Below are 13,372 nucleotides of genomic sequence, written 5' to 3'. Positions count from 1 at the left end.
AAATACTTTGGATTCATATTTGGAGAAACTTTTCCGCTGCTTGTAAATTATAATGACTCAATTATTTATCCAAAGGTATTTTCTTATTTGTTTTTCTCTGTTTTATTTTAATCTCTTTTAAAAAAAAAATACACCCTCGCTTTGAAAATCGGAGTGTTACAATACACCACCTTCAAAGTTGTAAGGAGAAATTTCATCTTTTTCTGCCAACGGATAAAATTTCCTCCATCGAATTTCTCTAACTTCACAAAATTAGAAGTCATTTATTTGAGTGATGCAGCCATTAATTGAAAATAAAATCGAACCTAAAGATTGTTGGATCTTGGTTGGTGACAATTGCTGCAAGACTTTAATAGTGAAGTTGTTGATGAAGATTATATGTAGCAAATTCCAAAGCGTGTTGTTACACTAGCCTTTAGGTTCGATTCGCTCCCACCAATCGGATGCAAATGAGATAACCAGCGAATCCCCTTTAGGGTACTTTGGAAACTTTGATATGATTTGCACTATCACACCAAGAATATCTTTCAATAGTATGTTACAAAATAATGTTACCTATTCTTTTCTCATGCATTAGAAAAGAATAAGTTGACTTAGTATATAAGAATGAGTGAAAGAAAATGGATGACAAATACTTGAATTCGTTGTTTTCATTATGTCCTAAGTGACCCTATTTATAGGAAAAATAATGTCACTTGGGAAAGGGTTGCAATTCTTCTTCTGCCACTGTTTACGAAGGGCTATATACATATAACGTTCAGTTATTTAGTGACTTTTCATTTTTATTTAAAAGTTGCGCCTTTTCAAAAGGGAATTTTTCCAAAAAGAAGACAATATGCGGATTTGAACTCCAATTCCCATGTTAGGAAAGAATAAACACAACCAACAAGCCAACATCAATATCATGTTATGTATAACCAATCATACATACATATATTATCCAATATTTTGGAAATATCTCACATATTGTATGACCTTACGCTAAGGTGCAGTATGAAACTATGACAAAAATATTGCTATTAATTTTTGGTATCATTCATTTGTCTCATGATCATGTTATTGTTTGAGCTCCCCCGTAAATTTCTTCATGTTTTGCAGTCATAGTAAACTATTTAACTTAATGAAGCCTTAACATAAATTGCATTTTCCATAAACTCTATGTTTAGTTCAACAAATAGATCAAATTATTAAATAAGATACTCAACAAAGGCTGAACATGTTTTCCCATCCTATTTATTTTTGTCGAACCATTTGAAAAAAAAATAAGCTTCACATTTTTTATCTATAGACACCACATTCCTTGGTTTAGGTGTGTCTTCTTGTCTTATATTTGTACGACACATGCACATGTGACAATTGACACAGGTATCTTTTAAAAAAAATAATATTAACTTCGACACACCTCAAATACTTTTTATACACAAGTCAAAAACATCTATAGTGATAATGGACATTTTTTCGCATCCATGGTCTTCATCTTCTCCAATATTCAATAATATTGATGATGATCTATTAGAAGATTAAAGATCTTATTTTTAAATACATAATTTATAGTAATTATGTTTATTTTATTATTAAAATTATTTGTAAAAATTAATATTTGTTTATATTAAATTAGATTATTAGTACAATGCATGAATATTTTATTAGTTTATAATGAAACAAATTGTTCCATTTAGATGTAATGTATAATTTTCTTTTTCTATTTGATTTTTTTATAAATAATATTGATATTTTCTTTAATTATATATGGGGTATCAAGATAACTGTCCTATATTTTGTAATGCAATGTATCTATTTGGTGCGGCTGCTCACGGTGCTGTTCTTCTCCATACGGCCGCTCATGGCGCTGCTCTTCCCCGTACGACCGCTCACGGTGCTGCTCCTCTTGTACATCACGTTCACGCTCCTATTCTCCATGCACAATTATGTTATGTTATGCTATGTTATGTTATGTCAGTTAATTATGTTATGTTATGTCTGCTAAGTACATAAAAATTTTACTATAAAAAATTATCTGACATAACATAACATATCATAACATACAACTCTAATTGTGTGTTGATTGATAACAAAATAAGTAAATAAATAACTTATAGAAGCTTCAATCGAGGAAGGGTGTACTAGTAAAAAGGGGTTAGAGGGTGTCTTAGAAAAAACTGAGGTGCATTTTATAATTTTTCAATGTGTCAATTTATATATTTTTGGGCAAATTAATAGGGTGAAATCATTATAAACCAACCAATGAACCATGAGTCTACTTTGGTTTGTATTTTGTTTGGCAGTTTTTTCTTCTTCTATATACTTAAATATACGACAAAGTATTTTAATTAAAAAAAGATACATCTAAATTCAAATAGATATTAAGAACGTTTGAGAACATAAAAGTAAAGAAGAAATTCATTTTAAAAAAGATACGTAAAACACGAATTGATGTGAATATAGTTAAATTTAAATAAAAAACTACTCCTATTATTTATTATAATAATTATTACTATTTAGCTTTTAATTTATTATAATAATTATTATTATTTTTGTGAACCATTCAATAATAAGCAGATAAAAAGAGACAGAAATAGTAGAAATTTAATTTTATTTATTCAAGAAAAAGATACATATCAGGGGCGAGGCAGATAGTAGTACGGGAGCAGCATATCCAACATGGCCGGCAGTACAGCCGTGAGCGGCCGTCATGAATGAGAATTTCCAGTGCCGGCCGCAGGGGCAAGAGCATCGCCTCCGTGAGCATGAGGAAAAGTAACTATGCCGTGAGCGGCCCCATAAGAAAAAACAGCTCCGTCGTAAGCGACCTTACGGGGAAGTGGATATAGGCAGGTCTTCACATCGGTGCAATGACAATTGAATAAACAATAATTTGCAAAGTGTGAATGACTAGTTGCTATCATAGCAAAAAACACAAAAAATATTATTTTATTCATTCTGACTGAGTGTGTGTTGTGCTGTGATGGAACACAACATTACGTCCTATTTAAAATAATTTTTTTTCCAAAAAAGAAGGAACAAAAATTCTGATTCATTTTATTTTTTTTCAATGGATTTAAATTTTGATTCCTTTTATTTATAATTTTATCTGGTGGATTGGAATTAATAGGTGGTTTGTGGATAGGTTTGTGTAACCGATAGTTGGAGTTATTATCGAATATGGAGTACCATAAAAGGAGTGTAAGGGGTATTGTATTGTATCCTAGATGAGCAATTACTACAATGCAAGTTGGTGGATAATTGATTGGTCGTTGTCGTTGATTGGTGTCTAACTTAGATGGCTGCCCAAATATGACACTCTTTTTTCTTTAAACCAATGTGTATGATCTATTCAGGGAGACAAGTGGATCGTATGATAAATAAATTACAACTTCATTTTTTGATATATTAATTTTAGATTAATAAATTAATGATTATTTTATAAGTTAAAAAGTTATCCGTCGACGTTTGTATTTTAAGAAATACATCTCCATTAAAAAATATCATTTCATTGTTTATAAACATTATACAAACATTTTACATTTTATAGTAAAAATATTAAATATTTACAATTATAAATAATAAAAATTTAAAAGAAAAATTAAATTTTAATTCGTTGACACATTCAATAAATATTATTTAATATTATAATTTTAAAAAAACTTAATGTACCAATACATATTAAATAAACAAATAAAAATTCTATAAATAAATACAAATTCATTAACTTTGTGTAAATCTGTATTAATGTACGACCGCTCACGGTGCTGCTCCTCTTGTACTTCACGTTCACCCTCCTATTCTCCATGCACAATTATGTTATGTTATGTCAGTTAATTATGTTATGTTATGTCTGCTAAGTACATAAAAATTCTACTATAAAAAATTATCTGACATAACATAACATATCATAACATACAACTCTAATTGTGTGTTGATTGATAACCAAAATAAGTAAATAAATAACTTATAGAAGCTTCAATCGAGGAAGGATGCACTAGTAAAAAGGGGTTAAAGGGTGTCTTAGAAAAAACTGAGGTGCAGTTTATAATTTTTCAATGTGTCAATTTATATATTTTTGGGCAAATTAATAGGGTGAAATCATTATAGACCAACCAATGAGCCATGAGTCTACTTTGGTTTGTATTTTTTTTTTTGCAGTTTTTTCTTCTTCTATATACTTAAATATACGACAAAGTATTTTAATTAAAAAAAGATACATCTAAATTCAAATAGATATTAAGAACGTTTGAGAACATAAAAGTAAAGAAGAAATTCATTTTAAAAAAGATACGTAAAACACGACTTGATGTGAATATAGTTAAATTTAAAAAAAAAAATACTCCTATTATTTATTATAATAATTATTACTATTTAGCTTTTAATTTATTATAATAATAATTATTATTTTTTTGAACCATTCAATAATAAGCAGATAAAAAGAGACAGAAATAGTAGAAATTTAATTTTATTTATTCAAGAAAAAGATACATATCAGGGGCGAGACAGATAGTAGTACGGGAGCAACATATCCAGCATGGCCGGCAGTACAGCCGTGAACGGCCGTCATGGATGAGAATTGTTAGTGCCGGCCGCAGGGGCAAGAGCATCGCCTCCGTGAGCAGGAGGAAAAGTAACTATGCTGTGAGCGGCCCCATAAGAAAAAACAGCTCCACCGTAAGCGACCTTACGGGGAAGTGGATATAGGCAGGTTCACATCGGTGCAATGACAATTGAATAAACAATAATTTGCAAAGTGTGAATGACTAGTTGCTATCATAGCAAAAAACATAAAAAAATATTATTTTATTCATTCTGACTGACTGAGTGTGTGTTGTGTTGTGATGGAACACAACATTGCGTCCTATTTAAAATGATTTTCTTTCCAAAAAAGAAGGAACAAAAATTCTGATTCCTTTTATTATTTTTTTTGCAATGGAATTAAATTTTGATTCCTTTTATTTATAATTTTATCTGGTGGATTGGAATTAATAGGTGGTTTGTGGATAGTTTGGTGTAACCGATAGTTGGAGTTATTATCGAATATGGAGTACCATAAAAGGAGTGTAAGGGGTATTGTATTGTATCCTAGGTGAGCAATTATTAGAAACCAATGCAAGTTGGTGGATAATTGATTGGTCGTTGTCGTTGATTGGTGTCTAACTTAGATGGCTGCCCAAATATGACACTCTTTTTTCTTTAGACCAGTGTGTATGATCTATTCAGGGAGACAAGTGGATCGTATGATAAATAAATTACAACTTCATTTTTTGATATATTAATTTTAGATTAATAAATTAATGATTATTTTATAAGTTAAAAAGTTATCCGTCAACGTTTGTATTTTAAGAAATACATCTCCATAAAAAAATATCATTTCATTGTTTATAAACATTATACAAACATTTTACATTTTATAGTAAAAATATTAAATATTTACTATTATAAATAATAAAAATTTAGAAGAAAAATTAAATTTTAATTCGTTGACACTTTTAATAAATATTATTTAATATTATAATTTTAAAAAAACTTAATGTACCAATACATATTAAATAAACAAATAAAAATTCTATTAATAAATACAGATTCATTAACTTTGCGTGACTCATTGAGGATTGAGGATGATGTCCACAGTTTGATTATGGACTTTGAATTGGACCACAAACTTGGTAGTTGGTAGAACAAAAACCCAATTTTGGGACTTGAAGGCTTTGTTTGATTTGGGCTGTTTCCGGTCCAAATTATAAGGTAGCAGCCAACAAGCGGTGTCTCCTTAGTAGTTAAACTCTACCTTCATAATCCATCAAAAAAATATGTTATATCATGCATTGTTTCACTATTATTTAAAATGTGTGTTCGACAAAAAAACATGAATCTAACACTTGCAAATCTGTATGGACACACTTTGTAGAGGGGAGAAAACCAAAATCTAACACTTTATTCATTTTCAGATAATGTTTTTAAATTTCCACTCTTAATTAAAAATTGTCTCAATGTTTAATTCTTTTTATATAAAACAAAATTAAGCAGTGCTTTATGTACAAATATATTAATTATAATAGCAGCATCAAATTGCATAGTCCGGTATTGATCTTAAAAAAATAGTCCAGATTCGATTTATGTGAGTAGAAAAAAATGTGGTTGGTAAAAAGACTCTATTAAAAATGATCAGCTGACAGATATAAATTAACTATTAATAAAATTATTGAACTATCCGTACTAATAACATGGTTACAATTAGAAATACAATTACAATTGTTAAAATTAAAATTAAATAAAAATAACAATTATAAAAAAAAATTATAAACATGTTTTCCAACCAAACATCATAATAATTAAGTTGAACGTGTGTGGTTATTGTGCTTTGATTAAGGTAGAATATTCTAAAATTCTTCAATTGAAATTAACAATCATAGATCAAATAATTGTATTTACCTCTTAACTAAAATGTTAATGGGGTAACATAAAAAATATCAAACGTAACAAATCAAAACAGTTTAATATGCCATACTAACAACTAATAGGAATTTTATCTATCACTGTGATGTATTTGCCGTACAACTTTTGCTTTAAAAACAGGTGGAGCAATGTTTGTGAAAGTGGTCAACAAGGATTTGATTTCTTCGGTGACAAATAAAAAACAAAGCAGCTTTCGAGGGAGATAACAAAATTATATTTTATCCGTCTCATTTTTAATATATTATATAAGTTGAGTATAATTTTTTTAGTATGGCCTAATTAATTTTAATGATAAAATTAGTTTTATTTGTTGAAATATATTTATTGATTGTATGTAGTAGAGAAAATTGATGAGATGAAAATTAAATAAAAGGAATATTAATTAAAAAGAAAGTAATTATTATATTATAAAATGATAAATAATTTAAATTAAAAAAAAGTAAATGAAATATTTAAAGCGAGGCAAATAAATATATCCACCACTTTTACATATAGGTATTTTAATGGGGATTTCTAATCACTATGGCAACGGTTAATTTTTTATATACGTATTTGATTAGAAGATTTTTATGATATATTTAAAAATTAACATATTTTAGTATTATTAAATTAAATTATTAATAATTAAATGATATATTATTTATGAATGAATTTGATCATATTTTAAATTTAATATCATTTAATTTTTAAGTTTTAATATTTGGGTCTATTTTGAAATGTTTTATTTTTATGATTTTAAATTAAAAGTTTAATTTTAATTATGGAATTAATTTATGTAATTATTAGGGTCAAAATCAAATAAATAAATATAAAAAATTCTAAATTTAGTCAATTTTAATAAACATTATAGTAATGTACATATAAATAAATTAGATAAAATTATTAATAGTATCGTTGTATATTTCTTTATAGTGTTGTAAAACTTGTTTATTTGATTATTTATTTATTATATTACAGCTATTTTTTTAGAAAATCATATTACAGCTACCTGATGTGTGTATATATAATCTTGTTGCTTTATAAATTTTGTTTGATAAAACACAACAAAACAAACAGGAACAGGCACATATGGATTTTCGAGTATTATTATTTAGAACATATTCAGATCATATTGTTTTACTTTTTCAAGTTAAGAAGTTAAGATAGAGACGGGGCATACACACGATAATGAAATTGGAGGCAGTTGCCCCCACTAAGCTTTATTTTAGGTAGAATATATACTAAATTTAATTTAATAATATTTATATTTATTAATTGAATTAAATTTGTAAATTTATTATTATGAATTGAATAATTTTACTTTTTGGTTAATTTTTTTTTTTTTTTGCCTTTAAGTTATTTTTAGATGTGACTTTTGTTTTTTAAGTGTTTATTAGTTTTATTTTAGTCTCTTTATTATAAAAACTAAACACTTTAATTCTTTAGATTTTTTTATTTTTCTTTTTGTTATTTAAGTTACAAACTTAAATATTTTGGTATGTTAAGTTATAAGTATTATACACTTTGATCATTGAGACATTATATACTTCAGTCCTTAAACTTTATTGATTTTATTTTAGTCACTAAGTTATGAATGTTAAACACTTTGATTCTTTAAATTATAAATATTATACACTTTAGTCCCTTAAATTAAAAACATTAGACTTTGGTAGAAATTTTCAAATTGATCCCTACAAAATTTTCTACTCGGTCCCTCAACTTTTCTAAAATTTCAATTTTGATCCAAATTTTTTATATTTATATAAATGCCCCAACATTAAATAAACAATGATTTCATCCAAACACCAAAATTTATAAATGAAATAAATACAATTGAGTAATGCTTGTTTTGGATTTTGGGGGAAAGTAGTGTGTTCATTTTGACCGAGCGAGACTGACTAGTAAGCGTCATGGTTGTTACGATAGAGTCGTTGAAAAGTATGGATTAGTTTTGTTGCGGAATAACATGAAACTTGCAGCATGGCGAATCTAGAAGTTCCGTTACAAAACAGAGATGAATGTTGACCCTTCGAAAACAATGGGAAATGGTGGTGTTGCTAGTTCAAGTAATTCAGGTATACCATCACTAAGATTACCCTGATATTTGTTCACCAGGGATAAATTTCCTATGGTATGGCATATACTATAAACAACCAATAAATTTTTATTGTGGAATGTGTGCTACTTTCATAAGATTCAATTTTCACTAGTTCAATCTACTTTATCTCTTTAAACTTGCAATTCAGATTATGCACTTGTTTTTTCTAGTGTTGGTTGAGCCATGACCCTATATATTGTTATTGTAGAGGTTATAACATCAGCAGAATTCCACCCTACACATTGTAATACATTGGCATATAGCAGTTCAAAGGGTTCAATCCGTCTAATTGACTTGCGGCTGTCAGCATTATGTGATTCTCATGCCAAACTGTAAGCACATCTTCTGTAGTTCTATTTATGTTCTTCTGTGGTAATCTTGTTGATTCCTTACATTTTTAACATGTTGAGATGATAGGGAAAAGTACTGGAAAGATGATTTTGACATGGATCATTCCACTAATTTGTCTCCCCGAATTATATATCTCTTTCAATGTCATTTATATTAATATTAATTTATCTCCCACGACTTACTTAATATATAAATCGGTCTTTTTGTAAATGGATGAAAATACACACCTTGCACATGTTTGAGGCTTATTGAAATCATGGTATGGCAAAATTCTCAACCTTTCTTCCTCATCAACATAACTTGGATTAGTGTCAATCTCCGAGAAACATTCTCTAATTCCAAACTGTATCAAAATTGTCTCTATGAAAAACGTGTTAGCATCACTCACAATCCTCAAATTACACCTAAGAAAATCCAAATGCAACCTTATAAATTTCTCGTCCTCTAGTTCTTCTTTTAAATACAATAATAACAAATTAACAATTGAGATTAATTATTTTTTTAAGGGCAATGATAGAAATTAATTTTTTCCTTGGTACATAATAGAGATTAATTCTATTCATGTGTAAAATTCTTTTACATTCATCCAAACAAATCATAACAATTAACATAATACCACTTTTTAAGTTAAATTTTAAAATATCATTACAAATATTTACTTAATGTGATATAATTAGATGCATGTATATATGCAAATTTCTAAACTATCTTTTTTATAAATAAAAAATTATTCATACCATGTGAGTATAGAAATTAAATCTTAATAATAATAATGGTAATCTGATGTCAAACCAGACAGGGTCTGTGTATGTGACTCATGATGATCTTGACTTTGGACCACTACAAAACAAATATGTTTATATAGAATTGAAAAGAAAAAAAAAATTAAAAAATAAAAATAAAAAAATAAAAAAGAGGTACTACCTCTAATTTTAAATATAAGTAAAATTAATGTCAAATAAAATTGATATATTTAATCAAAATTTTATACCAAATATCTCTATTTTTTTACATATTTTTACTTATATTTAAGATGGAGGAGCTCGGTATATATAGATAAATAGATACCCTAAAGTATTAGCTTGCTTTAATGGCAGAGATTATTCTGGGGTGTATAGGAATCCTCTCCAAAACTTGCACAATGTCTTCAATGGGTTTGCCATGAGAATGAAGTTCCATCACCATCCTAGCCTATAAAGCATAAACAAAACAAAAATGGTTAATTATTATTTCATATATAAACACAATGCAGATTAGAGGGATAAATAGTTATATTATTGAAAAAAACAGAACACTAAAAAAACAGAGCATATTGTTGAAAAAGAAACACAAACCTACGATCAAATCAAAAGCTTACCATGAGATTGTTCCGTGGCACGGTGAGAAATAGTTCATTGAATAAATTATTGAAACCCAACTTATCAACAACCCAATTATCACTATCACAGTCGACAATAGTTTTGTCAAAGTCGAAAACAACTACAATACCAACCATAATGGTGAGTGACAAAGAGAATGAAAATGATTAAAAAAACAAATTCTCAATAATTCAATTCCTATTGGGTGTCTGAAACTGGTTTCAAAATTGTTTCTTTAAGCTTGTGCTTATTCTTTAGAAATTAAAGGGTATTTATAGTGAACAATATTGTGCTTGAACATGAAGCAAAACCTAGAAGAAAACAACAAAGGTTAAGATTCCAATTCCAATTGGATATTACAATTTATGGTTTTGATTTGTTGCTAATGGAAATGTAATTCTATTACCACCGTTAGATGTGATGAACGTTTAGGTTGGTCAAGTAATTGAGGGCTAAGATGGCATAGTAGTTTTGTGTCACACGTCATGTGAGATCAAACAAGTGAAAAAGCGAATATTTTGAGTGGAACTTATTAGTGTAGTTGGCTACATATGAAATCCACTGTCATAGTCTACGTGAATATTCCACCTATTTTTTAATTCGTATTTAAATTCAATTATACTATAAGAGTATGTATCGTTATCATTATTATATGATAAATAAATTTAATATTTACATTTCACTCTTACTTTGCGAAAAATAAATAAATGCGACAACTGATTAACTAAATTATATAATACTCATATGAATATTAGTTTATTAAAGATTCAAATCTCTCATGTTTCTCAAATTGTGCATGTGTTGCTTGCGTTTGCTTCTCGTGTTATTAGACGACATTCTAGTTAATTATTGTTCTTTCTTCTACTTCATATAAAAAGGTTGAAGCATAATTTATTTATTTGCCTGTAAATCTATTTTTCATTTTCGGTCTATTAGTATTTTGTGGGGATGCTAATTTAACATGTGATGTTTTTCTTGTGTAAAGAAAACATGTAGTAGGCGAGTAGCACCATGGTGCACATTATATTGTTTTTTATTATGGAACACACTACATTGTTGATTTGTACATTGCTTTGCATGTGGTGAGACTTCTATAGTCTCCCTATTTATTTATTTATTAATATTTTAGGGTTCAAAAAACTTTCAACTTGAGTTACCTTGTTTGGATGAAAATTTTGATTTTCTTTTTTTATTAAATAAATTTTATAAGATATTTTGTTAAAGTTAAATTTGATAATTTTAAATATCACTTAAAAATTAAGAATTTAAAATTTCTTCTTTATCTCATAATATATAAATAATAAAATAGTCTTTATTTTTTTTAAATTTACAAATTTGTCCCTATAATTTTTCAAATTTTGCAAATTGATCTCTATAAATTTTCAAATTGATCCCTACAAAATTTTCTACTCTGTCCATCAATTTTTCTAAAATTTCAATTTTAATCTAACTTTTGATATTTATACAAATGCCTCAACATTAAATAAACAATTATTCCATCCAAACAACAAAATTTATAAAAGAAATAAATTCAATTGAAATATTTACATTCCCAAATTTTTTCAATTACTTTACCTAAACACAAAAAAGTGTATTTGGGTAGAGGAAATTTACGAGAGAATGTAATTTTTTAAAAATAATTAAAATAAATAATAAATTGTATTAGTTGGATAATAAATTTGGAGATTTTTTTAAATGAAATTATTTCATGAAGTATTTTGTCAAAAAAAATTATATGAATCACAAAATCATTGCTATAATTTTTTGAAATTTACAATTTTATACTTATATGTTTTAATATTTGCACATAAATTCTTATAATTTTTTAAGTTATCAAAAATTAGTCGCTAAAAAATTTAAAATTTTATGAACTAGTCACTGTAAATATTAAAAATGGTCATGATATATTGTGTGTGTAAATTGTTGGACAATTTTGACTTTATGCTTTGTGAATAACGGAGTTTGCAACACTCATACATTGTGCACCAACAACCACTTGAGCTTAAGAAGGTGAAATGAGACACTCCATCATGGACCCTTTTAAATAAGACCAAAGAGTCCTAGTGCGGAGGATAGACCAACTTAGATAGGTGAGTTGAAATTCTCATTGATTTATCTATCGACAGATTAAATCTCAACTCTCACAACTTAAAATAACCAGTTAAATGAGTTGGCTTGACGAACTTAATAAGTTTAGCCACCCTAGTTGCGTTAGACCCTGTGATATTTATGATTTTTTTGTAATAAATTATAGATCGATGTTACGATGAATCACTTTGATGGATAATTAACTATAAATCAGTATTTGATCAGGAACTTATATATGTCTTGTGTATAATTTATACAAAAAAAATATAATTAGTTTATCATATTGTTCTTCAAAAGTTTTAGTAGAAGATATTCAAGAGACACATCTATCTTAATTTTAACTAATTGAGTAATGAAATATCATTTTTTAACTATTTGATCGATGAAAATATTTATCTCGTTTATATTATTTATATAATATATTATAATTATTGTATTACAAGTGATTTGTAAACTATCATCATTTAACCAACACAACAAATAAAAAACATTTGTCGAGAACATAATTTTTGTAGTTAATTATAAATATTATATTTTTCTTAAAGTTTTAATCTAAAAGATATTGAACAGGCAAAAACTAATGAAAACAAAAATCATGACCTGATTGTGTAAATCAAATAATTACATATTACCTCCACAAAAATGAATACGACAAACTAATTCAAGTAACAAACAAAACTACTTATATATAAACATAGTCAATCCTAAACATGTATAAATATAAATCAAAATTCAAAATTTTATTGACATGTCTGATAGTCGATTGTTCCATACTTCAATAAATATTTTTTTGTGAGGAGACAATCATGTGTCTATGAAATAATCAAAGAAAATAATATTATTAACACATGTTTGCTCAAATTTTTACAAAAATTTCTAATACTCATTCTCTTTATAACAATAAATATGTTTCCTCCATAAATTTTCACGGGCTGTGTCAGAAATAGTATCATAGTTTCTTGATTTTCTTTGATAATTTCTTCTTTCTTTGACTTGACAATGATATGGGAGACACAAAGTTGCCGTAAATGTGCTAACATAACCATCAAAGATT

At 27.1% G+C, this 13,372-nt stretch overlaps 1 long non-coding RNA gene and 1 pseudogene across 1 annotated transcript; one reads left to right on the top strand and one right to left on the bottom strand.

The window, feature by feature from the left end:
- Positions 1–5,476: 5,476 nt before the first annotated feature.
- On the bottom strand, positions 5,477–10,539 carry LOC101497112 (inorganic pyrophosphatase 2-like; annotated as a pseudogene).
- LOC140920228 (uncharacterized) lies at positions 8,290–9,143 on the top strand. The gene is made up of 2 exons (XR_012162948.1): positions 8,290–8,498; positions 8,730–9,143. It is a non-coding gene; the product is annotated as an uncharacterized lncRNA (long non-coding RNA).
- Positions 10,540–13,372: the final 2,833 nt, after the last annotated feature.

This window comes from Cicer arietinum, chromosome 1 (assembly GCF_000331145.2).
Source record: "Cicer arietinum cultivar CDC Frontier isolate Library 1 chromosome 1, Cicar.CDCFrontier_v2.0, whole genome shotgun sequence".
Lineage (NCBI taxonomy): Eukaryota > Viridiplantae > Streptophyta > Magnoliopsida > Fabales > Fabaceae > Cicer > Cicer arietinum.
Note: the sequence above shows the minus strand (reverse complement) of the source record. Positions and strands in the feature narration are given on the sequence as shown.